Source organism: Leptopilina heterotoma, unplaced genomic scaffold (assembly GCF_015476425.1).
Source record: "Leptopilina heterotoma isolate Lh14 unplaced genomic scaffold, ASM1547642v1 Lhet_204, whole genome shotgun sequence".
In the NCBI taxonomy this organism is placed as follows: Eukaryota; Metazoa; Arthropoda; class Insecta; order Hymenoptera; family Figitidae; genus Leptopilina; species Leptopilina heterotoma.
The window spans coordinates 586,666-597,285 of NW_025110919.1; positions in this window are offsets into that span (position 1 = coordinate 586,666).

Consider the following 10,620-nt stretch of genomic DNA (forward strand, 5'->3'; position numbering starts at 1 on the left):
TGGAGCACATCAAAGAGTTCACTTTCACACACATAGTACAGGACAGTACTATTTTCATTTTTTAACGGAAAAATTAATTTTGCACTTTGTTGTACAACGAGTACATCATATTTTTTTAAAAGCCAATAGTCTTGAGATTTCTTTTTCCCGACAGCTTTAACATTATTAACTTCACATATCAACTGCTTATACCGATCGTCTGATAAAAATGTACTATTTTTTGCCATTGCATTTTTAATTTTGGAAAATTCAGAATAAAATCTATTCTTTGTCACTGAAACATTTACTATTTCCGCACTCATTTTAGGCTACAATTTACGTTTATGCGACTGATTACCTCAAAACTTGAGAATTAGCTGACAAAATTTATATTTTCTATTAATTAAGTATTATTCTTAAAAGTGATAAATATTGAACTTCATTGTATAAAATTAATCATTGCTATGTAAACATTGCAAAAATACTTATTGTTATATACTTATTGTTATTTTCTATTTGTAATAGAAATATCATGGAAAGTGTTTATAGAAAAATGTAGACGTTTCAAACTGCTAAGGCTATTATATACTTTACCTAATGCTCGATGGGCATTTTATACAATACCTAGGAATTTTATAAAATGCCTAGGCAATGTATGAAAAAATGATTTAATTATATACATTGCCTAAAATGGACAGGCATTTTATATACTGCCTAGGTATTTTATAAAATGCCTGGATTTCATACTTTGCCGGTAACATATATATATATATATATATATATATATATATATATATATATATATATATATATATATATATATATATATATATATATATTGTCAGGCGCTCATAAATCGCGAGCAGCCTTTATAATTTGTCAATTTGTTTGAGGTTAACCCGAGACTTCGATTTCCAAAAAGGAGTTATTTTCATTTCTAATTAAATATAAGAATTGACAAGCTATAAAGGGCGCCCAAAAAAAATGTGGTGACTATCGGGTAAACGAATAATTAAGCACAGAATAGCATTTCACAGAAAAAGAAAAAATATGATCATTGCATTTTATTACTCTATCAATGTTTTCTTAACTTTTATGTTCTCTCTTTTTCTCCTAACCTTACTTTCCATCAGTGTGAAACTTTAAACTAAATGCAGCATAATCATGCGCATTTTCGCTTTTAATTGACAAGCCCTGTTTAAAAATCTAAAACGCCCTATAAGTCATTACTTAACATAAAATATAGCATTCTTATAATACATATTTAATATACAAATGACTCGCGCATTGCCTCAATTAATGCAAAATTTTCTTTTCTACAAAACATGTGCTTAGAGACGCCGCGTATGTGTTAGACAGAGATCGGTCCTCTTCGTCAAACCAATACACCTTTGTCGCGTTCCCCTCGTATAAAGCAACAAGTATTCCGCGCACGTGCGCGAAAGGAGAAAGTTTCATTTCTTTTCCCTACACTACATAGAAAGAAATTCTCGATCTCTCTCGCACTACAGTATATGCTTGACGAGAAAGGCAAGAAACAGCTGCAGCCTTATTGCCATATACTGTATTAGTCCCACTATTAGAAGTATATATAGATATACTCCTCATAGAGACAATTTAAATATACCAATATAATCAATAAAATATTTTAAATAAATACTATTGATTATAAAAACGATGACAGTTGAAATTTAATTTTCTTTCAATTGCCGAGTTAACAATAAAAATAAAGAAAAATACACTTCTTTTTCTTTAATAATTCTCTTATTAAATATTAAAACAGAATACTTTTCTATAAATAATAGCATTTTTTTAAATTAATTAACGCTACGTTACATTTATATAAAGAAAAGAAATTACAACAATTAGAGTAAGATGAGAAAAATTAAATAAAGTTCTTAATCACTTTTTCTAATTGACTTAATTGATTGATTTAAATAAATGATTGGATAAATTAATTTAAGTAATTGATTTGGATTTTGAATAAATCTTTCAAGTTATTGATAATAAAATTTAAATTAATACTTATTTTATCTGTAAAATTAATGCAATTTAAATACATCAAATTTTAAAACTCAATAAATTAAAAAATGATTGATTCAATGATTAATTGAAATAATTAATTTGAATAGTGAATCTGAATAATTAATTTGGATTTAAATAAATCTTTTAAATCTTAAATAATAAAATTTAATATCAGATTTATTTTATTTGTGAAATGAGAATTTTTTTAGAACTTTAAAATAAAATTCTTCTTTCTCTCTTTCGCATTTTACTGTGATGGTGACACTTCTTATCTTCTCAAACATTGCTTCTAAACAATAAAAATTTTTCTTTACAATAAATTGAAACATAATTCATAAAATTAGATATTTTAATTTTTCTTTCTGTTTAATAAAATAGAAGCAATCCCTACTACAGAAGAAAAAATTAATTGGCTATTCTCACTTAATGAAACTAATTTGCGTAGACTCGCTATCGAGTTCTACGTTAATCCAACTGGTACGACTCCAATTGTGAGAGAATGACTCCTACGGTTCTTACAAAGACGAGACGGCTTTGACACAATCCCGTGGAATAATCAAGAAGATAGCTACTATCCGGAAATCCCTGACGTTTTAGATGACCAATCATCTGATTTTGAGCTTCCTCTAAATACAAAAGCACAAAATACTACAACACATCAAAAAAGCAACACACACGTTGTAGTAACAACAACAATTACTACAACAACCACTGCTACAGCGGGTACATCTGGAAATGTCACGTCCACGTTGACGTATTCTTTTCTTCCGATGGTGTCTTCAACCTTCATAAATCCTTCTCGATTTCCTCCACCTATCTGCCAAGCGCTAACAAGCAGCTGTAACGTACATTACTCCTTACAAGCGAATAGCCAAATACCAATAAACACGACGTTTTCTCATGATCACACATTTCCGCATCATAATTATTTTTTAAATTCTTCAACCGATGCTCAAAATCCATACGAAAACATCGCGTTTAACAAACAACCACAATCAACAACATTTTTTCCATGTAGCGCAAATGTGCAGCCACCAACACCACGAAATATAAATATGCTCGATTCAACAAATGTTCCCAACTACTCGGAAAATGTACAGAATAGATACCCACCAAACAATAAAGATATAGATAAAATTGTTCGTCAATGGGACATAAAATTCAACGGCTCCAGCACAATAAGCGCCGAAGATTTTTTAACTAGGATCGAAGAATGTAGAGTTTTTATACCGTTGACGGACATAGAACTTATTAATGCTTTACCTCTTCTTTTCAAAGACGTAGCTCTTATCTGGTATAGAAATTATAGAGACACAGGAACACTTTGGTCGTCTTGGTCAGAATTTAAAAGTTCATTCCGATCTAGATTCGGAGACCAAAATTTCGAATATAGAATCCGTGATCAAATTAGGCTGCGCACTCAAGGCGCGCGTGAGAAGATAAAAGACTATTTAACTTGCTTAATAGGATTATATAATAAACTCAATAGGTCCACACCAATAGAAGAGCAACTCGACTATGCTCATAGAGGACTTAGAACAGAATACAAAAAAGTAATTAAAAGAAACGAAGTTTCCGACCTACAGCGCTTAGCACAAATAGGTCAAGAATGGGAAGCAGAGTGGGCTACTTTTAAAGAGTACAAACCCCCCACTCACACCCGAAGCCTCATTTTTACCAGAATTTGCATACAAAGGGGAAACTAGTAATAAAAATAATAAACAGTCTTTAAAAGTAGCTGCTACTACAACCAGCGAAAAACAAAATTCGATAAATTTACCAACAGATAGCGAATGTTCTGCCCTGTCACATAATCCTAATAAGGAAACAAATACTAAAAAGCAAAACTCATCGAAATCTAACGGTAAAAATTAAAAAGCGCAAGTAAAAGCAGCTCCCCCACCCCCGATACCTCCCCCACCGGTATCAGCTATCAACGCAGATAATTCCCACTTAATTTGTAGGAATTGTTTGTCACATGGCACCCCAGGTCCACACGGCCATTTCGAAATCGAGTGTCCAAAAGACAAATTACACTACTGTTTCCGTTGTGGTAGACCAGGAGTAAAAGCTCCAGATTGCACAACTCCTCAATGTAAATCAAAAAGTAAAAAGGGAAACAAAAAGAGAGCTCAGTGAAGCAGGTCATCACTGAACTCTCTTTTAAACAAACTGACCTACCCGAGTTATCAAACCTACTAGCTGAACTAAATTTGTCGCCGTTGATAGAGTCTGGGGGGAAAAGGCGAATCCTGCTAGCCAAAAAAAGTTCGACCCCACATCGTCACAAGAGATAGATTGTTCAGCAGTAACAATTAGTAATATTACCGAACGTTTCTTTGTTAAAATCAAAATTGGTGATAGTAATCTTAATGCTTTGATTGACACGGGTTCATCTAGGTCAATACTAAGCGAAACAAGTTTTCAATTAACTAAACAATTAAATAAAAATTTCAAAATCTCAAACGTGAAAGCCATTATTTTTCCAAACGGTAACACACAATCCACATTAGGACAAATCGATTTGCCATGTGAGATAGGGACGGTGACAAAAGAAATTCCTTTCGTAGTAGTGAAAAACTTTAATTACGAGTGCATCCTAGGAATAGATGCAATTCGCATATTTAAACTTTTGGTCAATTGCGCAGGTTTCTAGGGTTTGCTTCTTGGTACCGGCGCTTTTTACCAAATCGAGCAACTGCAGCCGAACCTCTTACTCGTTTGCTCAAATCCAAGCAGGTTTTGGAATGGACTGACGAGCAGACAGTGTCATTTGACTCGATTAAGAGAGCTTTAACTTCAGCTCCAGTAGTCGCATGTCCTGACTTCTCGCAGCCCTTCACTCTGCAAACGGATGCGAGCGCATCGGGATTCGGCGCGGTTCTTATTCAAGTGCTGGAGGATAAAGAGGGCATAATTGCCTATGCAAGCCGTACTTTATCGAGCGCAGAACGTAACTATTCAGCCACTGAAAGAGAGTGCTTGGCGGTCGTCTGGGCGATTAAAAAGTTTAGAGAGTATCTTGAGGGTTTCCACTTTACGGTTGTGACTGATCACCACAGCCTGAAGTGGTTGAGATCTCTCAAGGATCCAACTAGTCGCCTAGCCAGATGATCGCTAAGTCTCTCTGAGTATGATTTTGAAATACAATATAGAAAGGGTTCGCTAAATGTTGTCCCAGATTTTCTATCGCGTATGGATCAAGACAAAGAAGTTACAGAACCAGTTTCTTCCATAGAGGAAACTAAAGACAAGTGGTATATAAAGAGAAAAACAGACGTACAACGCCATCCATATGCATTTCCTAATTGGAAAATAGAGAACAATATATTATATTATCATCAGAGCAATGAGATCATTGACTTCACTGTCCCTGATCTCAATGCTTGGAAACTCGTTCCCTATAAAGAACTCCATTCGAAGGTTTTAGGCGAGGAACATGATGAGCCTCAAGCCGGTCACCAAGGAGTCGATCGCACATTTCGCCGTGTCTCACTCAGGTACTATTGGCCCGGTTATTACCGTGACGTAGCAAAATATATTAAGCTTTGTAAAATTTGCCAAACGTGTAAGACTGAGCCAAAGAAACCAGTCGGTGAAATGGGCCATCGCGTTATCGAGCAGCCGTGGTATATGGTAGGCGCTGATATCATGGGCCCATATACTCCTTCGTCTTCCTAACATCAGTATATCCTGATTTTTCAGGATTTCTTTACAAGATGGATAGAGATGATACCTCTCCGTAAAGCTACTGGTCCTGCCATAGTAAAGGCTTTTAAAGATTTTATAATAAATCGCTGGGGAACCCCTTCCTTCCTCTTTACTGATAATGGTACGGAATTCTCAAATAAAGCAGTAAGTAATATATGTGAAGCTTTTAAAATCAAAATGAGCAAAACACCTAAATACCACCCTCAAGCTAACCCTGTCGAGAGGGTTAACAGAGTTGTTAAAGCAATGATTCGTTCATACATAAAAACAACTCAACGTAAGTGGGACGACTATCTCGCAGACTTCCGTTTCGCGTTTAATACGGCCCATCACTCATCCCTCGACACTTCACCAGCATTCCTTAACTTGGGGCGGGATCCCTTACCATCGGGAACATTATTTGAAAATTTAGTTCTAGAATCTCAACAGCCCTCCTTTTCCGGGAATGTTGACACCTGGAGAGAGAGAATGCAAAAAATTGAGGCAGTGCGCGACTTAGTAAAATTGCACATAGATAAAGCTCATTTAAAGCAAGCACATAATTATAATTTACGGCGTCGTCCGCATAAATATAAAATAGGCGATAAAGTTCTCCAAAAGGACCGAACACTATCTTCAGCGCAGAAGGGTATTACCGCTTCGCTGCTACCAGTGTATAGTCCGGAAGTTTATACAATTTCTAAGGTGTTATCAGATATGGTTTATCAGCTGATGGATAGTAAAGGAGATGTTATTCCTCTTACTTGCCATAGCAAAGACCTCAAACCCTATTATTCCTCCGAACATTCGGATTCCTAATTCTTTGAATGAACTTTTTATAGGAGAATATCGACTTCAACCAATACCAACCGGAAGTCCTCCCAGTTAATGGCGTCTTAAAGTTAGTCTACCCGTATGCCATTTTTGGTCCTTGGCCAGAAGTAATTTACGTAGGCAACCCAGATTTTAAAATAATAAATTACTGGGGTCAATATCATCTGCTTAACCGTACTAACCGTGAGGCCATTGTGGATAACCCGATAAGTGAGGAAGAAGTAGAAACGGTTAACGTCCCCGAACCCGAAGAATCGGCAGCCGAAGTAGCGCCTAATGTCCCTCGTCGTAGAATGAGAGGATGTCGTGCAGGTCGTAAGGTGCGCGAGCGTAAAGAAGCCGCTAAATGGGATCTGCTCTGTCAGGAAGAAGAGCTTATGAAACGTTGGAGGGTTTCTCGAGACAATATTGAATGGTATAAATTCCATTCTGGGGGAAAATGAATGAATCCTGTTGGTTAAAGTTGATCCATACATTTGCCTCGACTTAAATTTACTAACTATTTCTTTTCTCCAATTCTGTTTACATTTATTCTTTTCTTCCTACTATTACTATAAAATGTAAATGATTTTTTTTAACTACTTATAAGGTTTAAACAAGTACTTAAAATACTTTGTAATTTTCATTATTTCATAATAAACTCTTTTAATTTACTTTACCTGTTGTCATTGTTATTAATTGAAGTTATGATAACAGAATTCAGGAAAGATTTACTCTTGGATCCGAGAGATAGAATTGATTAATAGATTCAGACAAAAATATTATCTCGTCAGGTAACAGTCAAGCGTTCTGGCTTCACCCCACATTTTCGGTCTGGGAAGGGGTGTTGTAACAGTGTCAAAATTGAAGACACTTTTTAAGTCCTCGACCTTGACGTGAACGTGAAGCCCCCTTTTTATATATATTTTCCTTTGGATAAAATGTTATTTTTTAGAAGGTGTAAAATCAATCTATGTAATTTTGATAAACACTTACTGTTAAAATTATTATTATTTTCATAAAAAAATCTATCTCAAAAGGATCCGAGAGTATTTCCGAAAGTAAGAAAGAACAGATTACTGCTGTATTGTTTTTATTTTTTGTTTAAGCCTATTAGATGCGACAAAAGTAGCGCAACGAAACCAATAAGGACTCTCAGAAGGAGCGAGCAGGGTTCAGGAAGCAGTCTTGAGGACGAATATTAAATAATGCAGCCAAAAGTTCTATCACAAGAACTATTATTATTAAACAAAAATTTGTTTTATTGTTTATGTTTATAAAATTAATTTTATTGTGTTATTGCAATGCTCCAGGCTCATTACGTGATAATTTAGTGACACTAGTCCAAGATTAGCTGTTTTCCTTAAATTAATATTAAGACTAATATTAAGTCGCGCCTGCAAGGCTGCAACCCATTAGTCGTTACTCGTAGATGTATTAATCTACATTTATTGACAGGGTGGCTGTTGAGTAAGAGCCGCGTCTAATAGGCGAAAAGAACGAGCAGCCGAGGGGCGCTCGTTTTTCACGTTTTGCACGTCAAAGACGACGGACTTATTTTTAAAGAAAGATTCTTTTGTTTTCGTTTTGTTTTAATTTGAGGCATTGGCCGGAAAGTAAAAGGAAAAATTATTATGGAGGAATATTTGAATATTTAGTTATGGCGGTAAGTCAGAGCCTTGATTGTTAAAAACTAAAAATTAAAAAGAAATTCATTTGTTTTTATGCTCTCGCATCCATGAGGGAATTTCGAGATTTTGTTTCTTTTATGTAATTTCTAATCTTTTTCTAAATGATAATTAATGTGATTGAATGTGATGAATATAAATTATATCTTCTGATTTCACTAATCAAGATTTAAATCGCGTAAATTTTATAAATATGGCCTTTAATTATTTATATATATATATATATATATATATATATATATATATATATATATATATGTATGTACAAGCGATAGTTTGGGGACCTCAATTTTCTCAATATAATTCGATAGGGCCTGGCCTCTAGTCGTCGAATATGGTTCACATTTTATTTATAAGGTAGAATTATAAATTATTAGACGGTTTTTCTAAGGCAATTAATTGTTTGAAGACCTCACGATAGAAGAGATATATTGAAGACTGTCCTTAAAATCAATAGACTACATGTAAAAACTAGTAAATACAGAATGTCCTTAAACTATGCACTTGGCTCAGACGTAATTTATATACTCAGTATATAGTTTAAGAACAATAATTTATACACAACGTATTCTTTGAAGACACATAAAGAAAACACTCTTACCTTAATAAAACAAAAATCTGATAACATTTAATCAATAAGGTTAAATGCTTTTAAGGCCAAAAGAATAATTTTACAGCAAATCGTATCTAAAGTGTACGGCAAAGTATAACAAAAAAACAATTTCTGATCTTATACATCAAAAAACAAATATTTTACACAACTCACAACATGACTAAATAAATAAGTTATTCCTTTAGAATTTTCATAAAAAATTTGTATTCGTCTATTTAGACTTAAAAGAAACATATAAAACATAATAAAAAAGAAAAAATAGTAATTATTGTTTTAGCTAATACAATAACTAAATAAAGCATTTTCATGTAGCAACATAATAGATAGTTTACAGCCAAAAAAATGTATTAGGATGAAACTTTAAAATTTATACAGCAATAGATTAAACACTTTAAGGTTAGTTTTTGGAACCTACTGTATAGTTTGGAGACAAGTAACCTTATGTTAAATATCTTCGGTTTTTTTTCTTTGCAAGAATTAAAAAGCTTCTAAAAGCAGATTACTGTTTTTTAACTTCTTTGTATATTTAATTTACTAGAAATAAATAGCATTATATTAATAAAAAATATATAAACCAATTGGAAAATGATATATTTACTTCGGAAATTAGTGTGTATATAGTCAAAAATTGATTTCAATGAGGACAAAGTTATGTATTTGAAGACATTAAAGTCATTTGTGCTATTAAATAGTGATTTTTTATAGGTTTACTGATGATAAATTTATAACAATAGTAATATAATAAAATTGAAAAATTCCATTGTATTAAATAATCATTTATTAATAACACTTTCAAATAATTAACAGGTTTGTAGTTAGAAAAAAATAATTACTACGTTTCGGGATTTAAAATGCAAATAATTGCGCATTGTAGGTCATGATATTCACTGTAGAATTTTTTTATTGAGCTTTAATGTTAAAATCCCTCACTGGATAACATAACCTTAAAGGTCAATTTTAGAAACCAATTGTATAGATTGGGGACTTAGGTTCCAATGTCAAAAATTTTCTGTCTAAATCTTCCGTAGTAAATTAAAATATTTCTAAAAGCAGGCTACTAAATTCGTAAATCTGTTCTACAAACGATTTTTTCAACAGAAATAGGATTTAAATAATGTCTGTCATTTCACTAGTAAAAAACAATTTAAACATATTGTGGTAGATCTTCCTGCTCACAGAAAAGGATTTTATTTTCTGGAGAAAATATTGCGTATTAAAAATATAGATGGTAGAGTTTAACGTTACATCTTCTATTATTATTACTCACTTAAGAAGTTTATTGAGGTTTTTATTACAGTAGTATTTAGCAAAAATTTAAAAATATATTCTATAATTAAACATAAATAAATAAGAATATTAAAACAATTTTTAGTTTTCTAACAAGGACAGGAAAATGTACTACGTTTAAAAAATCAAATTTTATACAGCAATAGATTAAACATTTTAAGGACAGTTTTTGGAACGTACTGCATAGTTTGGGGACAAGTGACCTTATGTTAAATATTTTCGGTTCCTTTTCTTTGCAAGAATTGAAAAGCTTCTAAAGCAGATTACTGCTTTTTAACTTCTTTGTATAATTAATTTACTAGACATAAATAGCATTAGATTATTAAAAAATTAGTAACCAGTTGGGAAATGATATATTTATTTAGAACATTAGTGTGCATATAGCCGAAAATTGTACTCAATGAAAGGTATAGTTTAAAGAACTTCAAGTCATTAGTTTTAATATAATGTTATTATTTTCATTATTGTAGTTGATATGATTGCGTATAGGCAAGGATTGTATTTGATGGAGACAATATTGCGTAT